We start from the raw sequence: 16,576 nt of genomic DNA, 5'->3' as shown, positions 1-16,576 counted from the left end.
GTGAAGGAGTTCATCACCGACCTAGGAGTCATACCCAATGCGTCGGGGCCAATCAAACTCTTTTGTGACAACACTGGAGCTATTGCACTTGCCAAGGAGCCCAGGTTTCACAAGAAGACAAGGCGCATCAAGCGTCGCTTCAACTCCATTCGTGAAAATGTTCAAGATGGAGACATAGAGATTTGTAAAGTACATACGGACCTGAATGTAGCGGATCCGTTGACTAAACCTCTCCCTAGAGCAAAACATGATCAACACCAGAATTCCATGGGTGTTCGATTCATCACAATGTAACTAGATTATTGACTCTAGTGCAAGTGGGAGACTGTTGGAAATATGCCCTAGAGGCAATAATAAAAGCATTATTATTATATTTCCTTGTTCATGATAATTGTCTTTATTCATGCTATAATTGTATTATCCGGAAATCGTAATACATGTGTGAATAATAGATACCAACATGTCCCTAGTAAGCCTCTAGTTGACTAGCTCGTTGATCAACAGATAGTCATGGTTTCCTGACTATGGACATTGGATGTCATTGATAACGAGATCACATCATTAGGAGAATGATGTGATGGACAAGACCCAATCCTAAACATAGCATAAGATCGTATAGTTCGTTTGCTAGAGTTTTCCAATGTCAAGTATCTTTTCCTTAGACCATGAGATCGTGTAACTCCTGGATACCGTAGGAGTGCTTTGGGTATACCAAACGTCACAACGTAACTGGGTGACTATAAAGGTAGACTACGGGTATCTCCGAAAGTGTCTGTTGGGTTGACACGGATCATCAAGGAAATATGCCCTAGAGGCAATAATAAAGTTATTATTTATTTCCTTATAATCATGATAAATGTTTATTATTCATGCTAGAATTGTATTAACTGGAAACATAATACATGTGTGAATACATAGACAAACAAAGTGTCACTAGTATGCCTCTACTTGAACAATGAGTTGTTATTTGATTAACGAGGTCACATCATTAGTTGAATGATCTGATTGACATGACCCATTCCATTAGCTTAGCACCCGATCGTATAGTATGTTGCTATTGCTTTTCTTCATGACTTATACATGTTCCTATGACTATGAGATTATGCAACTCCCGTTTGCCGGAGGAATACTTTGGGTGCTACCAAACGTCACAACGTAACTGGGTGATTATAAAGGAGCATTACAGGTGTCTCCAAAGGTAGATGTTGGGTTGGCGTATTTCGAGATTAGGATTTGTCACTCCGATTGTCGGAGAGGTATCTCTGGGCCCTCTCAGTAATACACATCACATAAGCCTTGCAAGCATTACAACTAATATGTTAGTTGTGAGATGATGTATTACGGAACGAGTAAAGAGACTTGCCGGTAACGAGATCGAACTAGGTATTGGATACCGACGATCGAATCTCGGGCAAGTAACATACCGATGACAATGGGAACAACGTATGTTGTTATGCGGTCTGACCGATAAAGATCTTCGTAGAATATGTAGGAGCCAATATGGGCATCCAGGTCCCGCTATTGGTTATTGACCGGAGACATGTCTCGGTCATGTCTACATTGTTCTCGAACCCGTAGGGTCCGCACGCTTAAGGTTACGATGACAGTTATATTATGAGTTTATGCATTTTGATGTACCGAAGGTTGTTCGGAGTCCCGGATGTGATCACAGACATGACGAGGAGTCTCGAAATGGTCGAGACGTAAAGATTGATATATTGGAAGCCTATGTTTGGATATCGGAAGTGTTCCGGGTGAAATCGGGATTTTACCGGAATACCGGGAGGGTTACCGGAACCCCCCGGGAGCTATATGGGCCATAATGGGCCTTGGTGGAAAAGAGAAGGGGATGCCCTAGATGGGCTGTGCGCCTCCCCCCTTCCCCTAGTCCTATTAGGACTAGGATAGGTGGCCAGCCCCCTCCTCCTCTTTTCCCCCTCCGCGAATCCTATTCCAACTAGGATTGGGGGGGGGGGAATCCTACTCCCAGAGGGAGTAGGACTCTCCTGCGCCTTCCTCCTTGGCCGGCCAGCCTCCCCTCCTCTACTCCTTTATATACGGAGGCAGGGGACACCTCTTGACACACAAGTTGATCCACGTGATCTATTCCTTAGCCGTGTGCGGTGCCCCCTGCCACCATATACCTCGATAATACTGTAGCGGAGTTTAGGCGAAGCCCTGCTGCTGTAGTACATCAAGATCGTCACCACGCCATCGTGCTGACGGAACTCTTCCCCGACACTTTGCTGGATCGGAGTCCGGGGATCGTCATCGAGCTGAACGTGTGCTCGAACTCGGAGGTGCCGTAGTTTCGGTGCTTGATCGGTTGGATCGTGAAGACGTACGACTACTTCCTCTACATCGTGTCATCGCTTCCGCTGTCGGTCTGCGTTGGGTACGTAGACAACACTCTCCCCTCTCGTTGCTATGCATCACATGATCTTGCATGTGCGTAGGAAATTTTTTGAAATTACTACGAAACCCATCAGTGGTATCAGAGCCTAGGTTATTTATGTTGATGTTATATGCACGAGTAGAACACTAGTGAGTTGTGGACGATACAAGTCATACTGCCTACCAGCATGTCATACTTTGGTTCGGCGGTATTGTTGGACGAGACGACCCGGACCAACCTTACGCGTACGCTTACGCGAGACCGGTTCCCTCGACGTGCTTTGCACATAGATGGCTTGCGGGCGACTGTCTCTCCAACTTTAGTTGAACCAAGTATGGCTACGCCCGGTCCTTGCGAAGGTTAAAACGGAGTCTATTTGACAAACTATCGTTGTGGTTTTGATGCGTAGGTGAGATTGGTTCTTACTTAAGTCCGTAGCAGCCACGTAAAACTTGCAACAACAAAGTAGAGGACGTCTAACTTGTTTTTGCAGGGCATGTTGTGATGTGATATGGTCAAGACATGATGCTGAATTTTATTGTATGAGATGATCATGTTTTGTAACCGAGTTATCGGCAACTGGCAGGAGCCATATGGTTGTCGCTTTATTGTATGCAATGCAATCGCGATGTAATGCTTTACTTTATTACTAAACGGTAGTGATAGTCGTGGAAGCATAAGATTGGCGAGACGACAACGATGCTACGATGGAGATCAAGGTGTCGCGCCGGTGACGATGGTGGTCATGACGGTGCTTCGGAGATGGAGATCACAAGCACAAGATGATGATGGCCATATCATATCACTTATATTGATTGCATGTGATGTTTATCTTTTTATGCATCTTATCTTGCTTTGATTGACGGTAGCATTATAAGATGATCTCTCACTAATTATCAAGAAGTGTTCTCCCTGAGTATGCACCGTTGCGAAAGTTCTTCGTGCTGAGACACCACGTGATGATCGGGTGTGATAGGCTCTACGTTCAAATACAACGGGTGCAAAACAGTTGCACACGCGGAATACTCAGGTTATACTTGACGAGCCAAGCATATACAAATATGGCCTCGGAACACGGAGACCGAAAGGTCGAGCGTGAATCATATAGTAGATATGATCAACATAGTGATGTTCACCAATGAAACTACTCCATCTCACGTGATGATCGGACATGGTTTAGTTGATTTGGATCACGTAATCACTTAGAGGATTAGAGGGATGTCTATCTAAGTGGGAGTTCTTAAGTAATATGATTAAACTGAACTTAAATTTATCATGAACTTAGTACCTGATAGTATCTTGCTTGTTATGTTGATTGTAGATAGATGGCTCGTGCTGTTGTTCCGTTGAATTTTAATGCGTTCCTTGAGAAAGCAAAGTTGAAAGATGATGGTAGCAATTACACGGACTGGGTCCGTAACTTGAGGATTATCCTCATTGCTGCACAGAAGAATTACGTCCTGGAAGCACCGCTGGGTGCCAGGCCTGCTGCAGGAGCAACCCCAGATGTTATGAACGTCTGGCAGAGCAAAGCTGATGACTACTCGATAGTTCAGTGTGCCATGCTTTACGGCTTAGAATCGGGACTTCAACGACGTTTTGAACGTCATGGAGCATATGAGATGTTTCAGGAGTTGAAGTTAATATTTCAAGCAAATGCCCGGATTGAGAGATATGAAGTCTCCAATAAGTTCTATAGCTGCAAGATGGAGGAGAACAGTTCTGTCAGTGAGCATATACTCAAAATGTCTGGGTATAATAATCACTTGATTCAATTGGGAGTTAATCTTCCAGATGATTGCGTCATTGACAGAATTCTCCAATCACTGCCACCAAGCTACAAGAGCTTCGTGATGAACTATAATATGCAAGGGATGAATAAGACTATTCCCGAGCTCTTCGCAATGCTGAAAGCTGCGGAGGTAGAAATCAAGGAGCATCAAGTGTTGATGGTCAACAAGACCCCTAGTTTCAAGAAAAAGGGCAAAGGGAAGAAGAGGGAACTTCAAGAAGAACGGCAAGCAAGTTGCTGCTCAAGAGAAGAAACCCAAGTCTGGACCTAAGCCTGACTGAGTGCTTCTACTGCAAAGCACTGGTCACTGGAAGCGGAACTGCCCCAAGTATTTGGCGGATAAGAAGGATGGCAAGGTGAACAAAGGTATATGTGATATACATGTTATTGATGTGTACCTTACTAATGCTCGCAGTAGCACCTGGGTATTTGATACTGGTTCTGTTGCTAATATTTGCAACTCGAAACAGGGACTACGGATTAAGCGAAGATTGGCTAAGGACGAGGTGACGATGCGCGTGGGAAATGGTTCCAAAGTCGATGTGATCGCGGTCGGCACGCTACCTCTACATCTACCTTCGGGATTAGTATTAGACCTAAATAATTGTTATTTGGTGCCAGCGTTAAGCATGAACATTATATCTGGATCTTGTTTGATGCGAGACGGTTATTCATTTAAATCAGAGAATAATGGTTGTTCTATTTATATGAGTAATATTTTATGGTCATGCACCCTTGAAGAGTGGTCTATTCTTGTTGAATCTCGATAGTAGTAACACACATATTCATAATGTTGAAGCCAAAAGATGCAGAGTTGATAATGATAGTGCAACTTATTTGTGGCACTGCCGTTTAGGTCATATCGGTGTAAAGCGCATGAAGAAACTCCATACTGATGGACTTTTGGAACCACTTGATTATGAATCACTTGGTACTTGCGAACCGTGCCTCATGGGCAAGATGACTAAAACGCCGTTCTCCGGTACTATGGAGAGAGCAACAGATTTGTTGGAAATCATACATACAGATGTATGTGGTCCGATGAATATTGAGGCTCGTGGCGGATATCGTTATTTTCTCACCTTCACAGATGATTTAAGCAGATATGGGTATATCTACTTAATGAAACATAAGTCTGAAATGTTTGAAAAGTTCAAAGAATTTTAGAGTGAAGTTGAAAATCATCGTAACAAGAAAATAAAGTTTCTACGATCTGATCGTGGAGGAGAATATTTGAGTTACGAGTTTGGTGTATTTTCGAAACAATGCGGAATAGTTTCGCAACTCACGCCACCCGGAACACCACAGCGTAATGGTGTGTCCGAATGTCGTAATCACTTTACTAGATATGGTGCGATCTATGATGTCTCTTACTGATTTACCGCTATCGTTTTGGGGTTATGCTTTGGAGACGGCTGCATTCACATTAAATAGGGCACCATCAAAATTTGTTGAGACGACGCCTTATGAACTATGGTTTGGTAAGAAACAAAAGTTGTCGTTTCTGAAAGTTTGGGGCTGCGATGCTTATGTGAAAAAGCTTCAACCTGATAAGCTCGAACCCAAATCGGAGAAATGTGTCTTCATAGGATATCCAAAGGAGACTATTGGATACACCTTCTATCACAGATCCGAAGGCAAGACTTTTGTTGCTAAGTTCAGAAACTTTCTAGAGAAGGAGTTTCTCTCGAAAGAAGTGAGTGGGAGGAAAGTAGAACTTGACGAGGTAACTGTACCTGCTCCCTTATTGGAAAGTAGTGCATCACAGAAAACTGTTTCTGTGACACCTACACCAATTAGTGAGGAAGCTAATGATAATGATCATGAAACTTCAGAACAAGATACTACTGAACCTCGTAGATCAACCAGAGTAAGATCCGCGCGAGAGTGGTACGGTAATCATGTTCTGGAAGTCATGCTACTAGATCATGAAGAACCTACGAACTATGAAGAAGCGATGGTGAGCCCAGATTCCACAAAATGGCTTGAAGCCATGAAATCTGAGATGGGATCCATGTATGAGAACAAAGTGTGGACTTTGGTTGACTTGCCCAAAGATCGGCAAGCAATTGAGAATAAATGGATCTTCAAGAAGAAGACTGACACTGACGATAATGTTACTGTCTACAAAGCTCGACTTGTCAAAAAAGGTTTTTGACAAGTTCAAGGGATTGACTACATTGAGACCTTCTCACCCGTAGCGATGCTTAAGTTTGTCCGAATAATGTTAGCAATTGTCGCATTTTATGATTATGAAATTTGGCAGATGGATGTCAAAACTGCATTCCTGAATGGATTTCTGGAAGAAGAGTTGTATATGATGCAGCCAGAAGGTTTTGTCGATCCAAAGGGAGCTAACAAAGTGTGCAAGCTCCAGCAATCCATTTATGGACTAGTGTAAGCCTCTCGGAGTTGGAATAAACGCTTTGATAATGTGATCAAAGCATTTGGTTTTGTACAGACTTTTGGAGAAGCCTGTATTTACAAGAAAGTGAGTGGGAGCTCTGTAGCATTTCTGATATTATATGTAGATGACATATTACTAATCGGAAATGATATAGAATTTCTGGATAGCATAAAGGGATACTTGAATAAGAGTTTTTCAATGAAAGACCTCGGTGAAGCTGCTTACATATTAGGCATTAAGATCTATAGAGATAGATCAAGACGCTTAATGGACTTTCACAAACCACATACCTTGACAAAGTTTTGAAAAAGTTCAAAATGGATCAAGCAAGAAGGGATTCTTGCCTGTGTTACAAGGTGTGAAATTGAGTAAGACTCAATGCCCGACCACTGCAGAAGATAGAGAGAAAATGAAAGATGTTCCCTATGCTTCAGCCATAGGCTCTATCATGTATGCAATGCTGTGTACCAGACCTGATGTGTGCCTTGCTATTAGTTTAGTAGGGAGGTACCAAAGTAATCCAGGAGTGGATCACTGGACAGCGGTCAAGAACATCCTGAAATACCTGAAAAGGACTAAGGATATGTTTCTCATATATGGAGGTGACAAAGAGCTCATAGTAAAAGGTTACATTGATGCAAGCTTTGACACGGATCCGGATGATTCTAAATCGCAAACCGGATATGTGTTTACATTAAACGGTGGAGCTGTCAGTTGGGTGTAGTTCTAAACAAAGCGTTGTAGCGGGATCTACTGTGAAGCGGAGTACATAGCTGCTTCGGAAGCAGCAAATGAAGGAGTCTGGATGAAGGAGTTCATATCCGATCTAGGTGTCATACCTAGTGCATCGGGTCTAATGAAAATTCTTTTGTGACAATACTGGTGCAATTGCCTTGGCAAAGGAATCCAGATTTCACAAGAGAACCAAGCACATCAAGAGACGCTTCAATTCCATCCGGGATCTAGTCCAGGTGGGAGACATAGAGATTTGCAAGATACATACGGATCTGAATATTGCAGACCCATTGACTAAGCCTCTTCCACGGAGCAAAACATGATCAGCACCAAGGCTCCATGGATGTTAGAATCATTACTATGTAATCTAGATTATTGACTCTAGTGCAAGTGGGAGACTGAAGGAAATATGCCCTAGAGGCAATAATAAGTTATTATTTATTTCCTTATATCATGATAAATGTTTATTATTCATGCTAGAATTGTATTAACCGGAAACATAATACATGTGTGAATACATAGACAAACAAAGTGTCACTAGTATGCCTCTACTTGACTAGCTCGTTAATCAAAGATGGTTATGTTTCCTAACCATGAACAATGAGTTGTTATTTGATTAACGGGATCACATCATTAAGAGAATGATCTGATTGACATGACCCATTCCATTAGCTTAGCACCCGATCGTTTAGTATGTTGCTATTGCTTTCTTCATGACTTATACATGTTTCCTATAACTATGAGATTATGCAACTCCCGTTTACCGGAGGAACACTTTGGGTACTACCAAACGTCACAACGTAACTGGGTGATTATAAAGGAGTACTACAGGTGTCTCCAAAGGTACATGTTGGGTTGGCGTATTTCGAGATTAGGTTTTGTCACTCCGATTGTCGGAGAGGTATCTCTGGGCCCTCTCGGTAATGCACATCACTTAAGCCTTGCAAGCATTGCAACTAAATGAGTTAGTTGCGGGATGATGTATTACAGAACGAGTAAAGAGACTTGCCGGCAACGAGATTGAACTAGGTATTGATATACCGACGATCGAATCTCAGGCAAGTAACATACCGATGACAAAGGGAACCACGTATGTTGTTATGCGGTCTGACCGATAAAGATCTTCGTAGAATATGTAGGAGCCAATATGGGCATCCAGGTCCCGCTATTGTTTATTGACCGGAGACGTGTCTCGGTCATGTCTACATTGTTCTCAAACCCGTAGGGTCCGCACGCTTAAGGTTACGATGACAGTTATATTATGAGTTTATGTATTTTGATGTACCGAAGATTGTTCGGAGTCCCGGATGTGATCACGGACATGACGAGGAGTCTCGAAATGGTCGAGACATAAAGATTGATATATTGGAAGCCTATGTTTGGATATCGGAAGTGTTCCGGGTGAAATCGGGATTTTACCGGAGTACCGGGAGGTTACCGGAACCCCCCGGGAGCTATATGGGCCATGATGGGCCTTAGTGGAAAAGAGAAGAGGCAGCCCCTCATGGGCCACGTGCCCCTCCCCTCCCTTGGACCGAATAGGACAAGGAGAGGGGGCCGGCCCCTCTCTCTCTTTTCCCCCCTCCGCGAATCCTATTCCAACTAGGATTGGGGGGGGGAATCCTACTCCCAGAGGGAGTAGGACTCTCCTGGCACGCCCTCCTTGGCCGGCCAGCCTCCCCCCTTTAGTCCTTTATATACGGAGGCAGGGGCACCCCAGAGACACACAAGTTGATCCACGTGATCTTTTCCTTAGCCGTGTGCGGCGCCCCCAGCCACCATAGTCCTCGATAATATTGTAGCGGAGTTTAGGCGAAGCCCTGCTGCCATAGTACATCAAGATCGTCACCACGCCGTCGTGCTGACGGAACTCTTCCCCGACACTTTGCTGGATCGGAGTCCGGGGATCGTCATCGAGCTGAACGTGTGCTAGAACTCGGAGGTGCCGTAGTTTCGTTGCTTGATCGGTCGGATCGTGAAGACGTACGACTACATCAACCAAACGCTTCCGTTGTCGATCTACTAGGTATGTAGATCACACTCCCCCCTCTCGTTGCTATGCGTCACATGATCTTGCGTGTGCGTAGGAAATTTTTTTGAAATTACTACGTTACCCAACATCTGGCAAATCGGTTGAAGGTGCTACTGCCGGTTGTGGTTTCAGAGTGTTAGAGTGCTTTTGTGCTGGGCAGATTGATCACTGACAACACCCTGATTGCTTATGAATGCTTCCATACGGTTAGAAGGCAGCGGGTGAAGCAGCCTTTCTTTGCGCTCAAGATCGACATGATGAAAGCTTATGATCGGGTGGAGTGGAGCTACCTACATGCTTGTTTGGCCAAGCTGGGTTTTGCTCTTGCGTGGATTGATACTGTTATGAGATGTGTCACCAACGTCCATTATGCTGTCAAAGTCAACGGTGAACTTACTGATCCGGCGGTTCCCTCTCGAGGCATCCACCAAGGGGGCCCAATTAGTCCCTACTTGTTTCTCTTGTGCACTGAAGGTTTGTCTAGTCTGCTATTCCAGAAGGAGTGTTGTGGCGAGCTACATGGGATCAAAACGGCCGGCAAGGCCCTCCTATCTCACACCTCCTATTCGCGGATGATAGCAACTTCTTTGCTAAGAGCGACCAACGTAGTGTGGACTCTTTGGATTCGGTCTTAACCTCGTACTGTGAGGGTTCTGGTCAGGCCATCAACAAGGAAAAATCTTCTACCTTCTTTGGACGGCACTACCCGGAGGATGTCAAGAATAGAGTTAATAACCAGCTAGGTATTTTCAATGAGACATTTCATGATTCTTATCTGGGCATGCCCACGGAGGTTGGTAACTCTCCCACTAGCACTTTTAAATTCTTGACTGATAGAGCCTGGCAGAACATTTTTGGGTGGTCTGATCGGTCGTTGTCAAGGGCTGGGAATGAGAATCTACTGAAATCAATCACACAAGCCATTCCAACCTTTGTTTCGAGCTGCTTTCGACTTCCGGTTTCCACATGTGAAAAGTTTAGGCAGATTGTCTCCGATCGATGGTGGGGAAGAGAGGATGGGAAGAAGAAATGCATTGGCGATCGTGGTCGTCGTTGTCGACCCTGAAGTATCTCGGGGGTATGGGGTTTCGTGATATGGTGTTGTTCAATCAAGCACTGCTGGGTAAACAGGGATGGAGGCTTCTCACTGAACCGGGTTCGTTGTGTGCCCGAGTCCTGAAAGACAGATATTATCCGAACGAAACTTCTGGAATGCCTCTGTGCCTCGGTCTGCTTCGGCTACCTGGTGTGGTATCATTCATGGCCGGGACCTGCTGGAGAGAGGTGTTCAATGGGGCATTGGCAACAGGCGGGACACCAAAATCCTCTCTGACCACTGGATTCCGTCTTCGCCTCCGGGTGTGCTGCAGCCCCTTTTGCCTATTCCGGCCTCTGCTATTGTCCACTGCCTAATTCAGGAGGAGAGTGGGGAGTGGGACGCCGAGTCTGTCAGAGCTTTCTTCCCCACTAGAGTGGCGGAGGATATTTTGCAAATCCCGATTAACAGAAACGGAGGGAATGATTTTGCTCGCTGGCCTTTTACAAAGTTTGGTGTTTACACTGTCAAATCTGCTTACAATATGGAAAGAACCAGCAGCTGTTTTGCCCCCATGCTCGCGCGGTGTGGGATGCGCTCAAGGATTCTTTCTGCATCTGGCTGCGTCGGTCGTCCTTCTCCTCTCCCAGGCAGTGGCTTTTCGAATTCTTGTCCAGTTGTTCTGAGCAGGAAGCGACGATTGTCACTGTCGCTATATGGCATATATGGGAGGCCAGGAACGAAACGAGGAACGAACCGGTGCCACCCGCGCCGGGACATACGGCCGCCAGGGCCAAGGCCTATATTGACTTGATATTCCAACACCTCCACAAGCATGTTCCTGTATCCAGGTGTGAGACCTCGTCTTCGGATCGCCTATGGTCTCCGCCACCGCAGGGTATAGTGGTGGCCTTCTCTGATGCTGCTGTGTCTGAGGAGAGGCATAAATCTGGCATAGGGGTGGTGGTGCTCAACCACGAGGGCTCTTGTGTAGCTGTCTGTTCTGAACCCATGAGGGGTGCTCTTTCTCCTGAACTGGCTGAAGCTTTAGCACTCTCCGGCGGGCCATCCATCTTGCTCGGGAGGTGGGATTTGATGATATTATCTTCCACACGGATTGCCTCTCTGTGGTGCAACGCTTGGTATCTCCTGCCAGGGATCGTTCGGTGGTGGGATCCATTCTCGCAGATGTCAAAGACTTGGCTAATGGCCTTTCTTCTGTGGCTTTCCAGCATGTCCGTCGGCAGTACAATGTTTTAGCTCATGTCTTAGCTAGATCATGTTTAAACTCGTCTAGTCTTTGTATTTTTCATTCTGCTCCAGATTGCATCTGGGAGACTCTTTGTAAATTTGTTGCTTGATGAATAAAGTCTGACATTCTCTAAAAAAAATGGATGTCCCGGTGGCGATCCCACCGGTGTTGGTTGACTCCCAGAGCGCGTTACAGAGATGGATGATCGAGTGGCTGGCGGAATCCTTAGCAATCAGCGACATGTGATGATCTAGAGCCTGTACGGCTTGTGGCTCGTGAGGAATGATGCACGGGATGGAAAGAGAATAGCTGATCCTCTAGTTGTCGCAAAAACACTGATCTCATATATGCTGGAATGGCAAGCAGTGCAGGTGATTCGGGACAAGCCCACTATGCCTCCCACTCCGACGGAGCGATGGAAACCATCGCCGGACGGATGGCACAAAGCGAACTCGGATGGGGCTACGCTCAAGTCAGGGGAAAAGTGTGGTGGAGTCGTGATAATTCGTGATAATTCGCTCGGATTGCTGCATGCCACTGCTTTGCTTCGACGTCGGATCCGGAGCTTGCGGAGATTCTTGCATGCAGACGAGCGGTGCAACTTGCCGTGGAGCTGAATGTGGAGAAGCTCGAGATGGAACTGGACAGCAAGAATGTGGTGAATATGCTAAATGATCCGAGTAAGAACCTTGCTGTAGCTGGGCCAGTGGTGGAAGAGATCAAAGGCATGCTACAAGTCTTTGTGGACCATAAGATTAGATGGACGAGAAGGTCAGCGAATAGCGCTGCGCATACTCTAGCTAAACTTGGTGTTAGTGATGATCTTTGTAAAGTGTGGCTTTTGAATAAATGAAACATGTTTCACCCTTAAAAAAACAAAAACAAATACACATGCAATTAAAAATAAAAATCAATCCTTTCACTTTCAGGTATGAGTATGGGAGTGGTACGTACGTACTAGAATGCAGGTTCCATTTTTTTTAAATACATGCTCAGTTTTGACTTTTGACCACATGTGGAACGCAAACTGATCATTTTTTTATTTGCCTAATTAAAAAGATGTAGCGGCACAAAATAGCTGAAACTGAAACTGATCTACTCAGCAGTACAACTTGTTTTATGACCATTAAAAAGAAACAACAAGGAAGAAAACAATGGGTAGTATAAATTTTCTGGTCGAGCGCTTTGTTCAAGCCTATAGGGTCATCAACCTTGGTTCCGGTAGCTAGGCTCATCGTCGTGGACCTCTTGGATGCCATGGTGTTTGACAAGGACTGCAACAGCAATTTGCCCTCTTCTTCACCGGTATGGAGGTAAGAATAGCGGCAGCAAAGGCAAAGGGATGATGCATGGCCGGCCTCCTTAGGACTGAGCACAAATCGAGGCAGTTACAGTAGATGTTAAACGTGCAACAGAGGGTAGAGGCACAAATCCAGTCAGTAAACAGACATTTCAACTATATGCATGTATGCAGGCTCTCCACTCTAGTGGTAAAAATGTCAGCTCATGTACGTACGTATCTCCTTTGAACCATACTGTAAATTGCCCATCCTTTTTTAGCTAGAGAAAAAAAAAGGCTCAAGCAAAAGCTGTTGTTGGTATCATCTGCACCCAACACGTACGTGTATGCTAATTATATTAAGCTCCGTCCCTGAGTGCGGGCGGGCTTGTCGAAATGCATGCACTAAATTTGGCAATCTACCTACTAATGGCTCATGGCCTCGAACATCACAATAACATCACCCAACTCTCTCTCTATATATAGGGATATATATAGGATTCGATCAAGCCATCATCTAGCTAGCTAGAAGAGTAGAAATCGACAACAAGATTGATCGATGGCCGGTGAGCGCAAGGAGGCCAGTGTTGTCGGGTCGTTCCTCGCCGTCACCCTCATGGTGGTGGTGTGGTGGCCACATCATCCATGCCGGTGGTGAAGGGGGATGACAAGTCTGCTTGCGTCGGCGAGTACTCCAAAGCTGTGCGGCAAGGAGCCCGTGTGCACCAACATGGTCGAGACCGCCTGCCGCGACAATGGCGAGAGCGTCGAGTCCATCAAGGGCATGTTCAGCGCGCTCTCCATTGTCGGTGGAGACAACTATGATTTTCCTTCTACGGCATGGCCATGGGGGCACGCGGCCCTCTACGCGGCCGTCGACGAGCATGGGGGCTGCCCCGGCAACAAGACGGTCGAGCAGTTTGCTGGCGAGCACTGCGTCAAGGACATCGACACGGCATGCAAGGATCCCACCTGCACCGACGGTGCTCACATCGAATGCTACCGTACAGCCTCGAAATTTTGCTACATCAAGGCCACCACCGCCGACCAGGACGCCATATATGCAAACATGGATTGCTTCGTGAGCTGTTGCGAAAAGAAGAAGACGAGTGAAGAGTGCCGTAAAGTATGCATCCTCAACAAGTGAAGTATGCATTCCTTCATTCCAGAGTGCTTCATTCATTCATTCATGTGTTTTTTCACATGCGTGTATTCATCTCATTTTGTTGTTGCCTTTTTTTTCTTTTCTTTAACATTCGTTTTGTTCTTGCTGTTCTTGGAGAACCAATAAAGAAAGAGTGGTAAATAATTTTTTTGGATGATCTCCAACCTCACGTTACATTTTACTAGCTACTCCTAGATGTGTTTGCATGTTGGCAGAGCTTCTTGTGCATGCGCGAGTGGCGCAAAATCAGGGCACGCCTGTTTCTCTTGCTGCATGCGGGCTATTTAGGGAGGTTACAAGCATGTTTTGTTTTGGGGGTCAGAAGAAGAGAATGGATAGGAGAAAAGCAAAATCGTACGTCCTGTGTCCACTTTGTTTACTACAGAAAAAACTTTCGATCTATTCATCTTCAATAGTGGTAGTACAACGAACACTATAAATAATAATAATTGTCATCGCCCCTCCGTCGCCAGTGCCGGGCAAACCTTATTGTAGTAGACAGTCGCGAAGTCATCGTGCTAAGGCCCCATAGAACCAGCGCACCACAACAGCAACCGCCGCCGATGAAGAGTGCAGATCAATAGGATCCAACCTGAAGACACAAGAACATAGACGAACGACAAACAGATCCGAACAAATCCACCAAAGACAGATTCGAACAAATCCACCACAGATCCGCTGAAGACACACATCCACATGCCCACCGATGATGCGAGATGCATCAATAGAACGGGGACTAGGCAGGAAGACATTTATTCCATCTTCAGGGAGCCGCCGCCGTCTCACCTTCCTGAGCAGGACACAAACCCTGACAAAACTCAAAAAAGATCTAAAAGGGGAGCCCTCCGACGGGCAAGGGCCGGGATCCACTCCGTCCCCATGCCCCTAAGGCCACCGGAGACGGGGTGGACCGACGACGGCGCCGGCGGGAGGCAGAGGAACCCTAGGGTTTTTTTCTGCTGAAAGAGATTTACGAGGCCCTCGCGAGTTGATCTAGGCTATCTGTTGTTGTACTTGTGTTTGTGCTTGTGAAATGAATTGAGGGAGCGGATAAAGTTAGCTCCAATATTGCCAAGGTTCAGAGACGCCATGATGGGCAATAGAATTTTTTCCCGATAAATCACTACCGTGAAATGATTAATTATATGCCAAGTGCATACCTTCGAGCACTCGGCGAAGGACCGCCTAAATCGAGTGCACATAAAAAGAATAGACCATGTTTGTAGATAAAGCATAAAAATATGCATGTGAATTTGATATAATTTTGAAAGTACATTCTATGATGTATTTAAGGATAACTAATTTGGTATTGCATTTGTTTGATAGTTTTCATATAAACTTGAATAAATTTTGTACCGTATGACTCTAGACAAACTTTAGGATCGAGAGTATATCAACCGGGGGGGGGGGGGGTAAATGGAAGATTTAAAATTTCTTTTCAAAACATCAAATCTCTCGAGACAAAACAGTGGAAGTGATACTACAACAGGAACACTGAAACAAAGTAAATATAGGCACACGATGACAAACGGGCTAAACCAATACGCCTAAGCAAAACTTTTGGTGAAAGCGATGATAATCTTGTAGTGTGGTGGCAGAGAACTTTCGCAACAACAATGGTAACACAGAAAGGAAACAACACAAACAGCATGGAGAGACTGTTGGAAATATGCCCTAGAGGCAATAATAAAAGCATTATTATTATATTTCCTTGTTCATGATAATTGTCTTTATTCATGCTATAATTGTATTATCCGGAAATCGTAATACATGTGTGAATAATAAATACCAACATGTCCCTAGTAAGCCTCTAGTTGACTAGCTCGTTGATCAACAGATAGTCATGGTTTCCTGACTATGGACATTGGATGTCATTGATAACGAGATCACATCATTAGGAGAATGATGTGATGGACAAGACCCAATCCTAAACATAGCATAAGATCGTATAGTTCGTTTGCTAGAGTTTTCCAATGTCAAGTATCTTTTCCTTAGACCATGAGATCGTGTAACTCCTGGATACCGTAGGAGTGCTTTGGGTATACCAAACGTCACAACGTAACTGGGTGACTATAAAGGTAGACTACGGGTATCTCCGAAAGTGTCTGTTGGGTTGACACGGATCAAGACTGGGATTTGTCACTCCGTATGACGGAGAGGTATCACTGGGCCCACTCGGTAATGCATCATCATTATGAGCTCAAAGTGACCAAGTGTCTGGTCACAGGATCATGCATTACAGTACGAGTAAAGTGACTTGCCGGTAACGAGATTGAACGAGGTATGGGGATACCGACGATCGAATCTCGGGCAAGTAACATATCGATTGACAAAGGGAATTGCATACGGGGTTGCTTGAATCCTCGACATCGTGGTTCATCCCATGAGATCATCGTGGAGCATGTGGGATCCAACATGGGTATCCAGATCCCGCTGTTGGTTATTGACCGGAGAGTCGTCTCGGTCATGTCTGCATGTCTCCC

The sequence above is a fragment of the Triticum urartu genome, chromosome 2, assembly GCF_003073215.2.
Source record: "Triticum urartu cultivar G1812 chromosome 2, Tu2.1, whole genome shotgun sequence".
Classification (NCBI taxonomy): domain Eukaryota; kingdom Viridiplantae; phylum Streptophyta; class Magnoliopsida; order Poales; family Poaceae; genus Triticum; species Triticum urartu.
Note: the sequence above shows the minus strand (reverse complement) of the source record.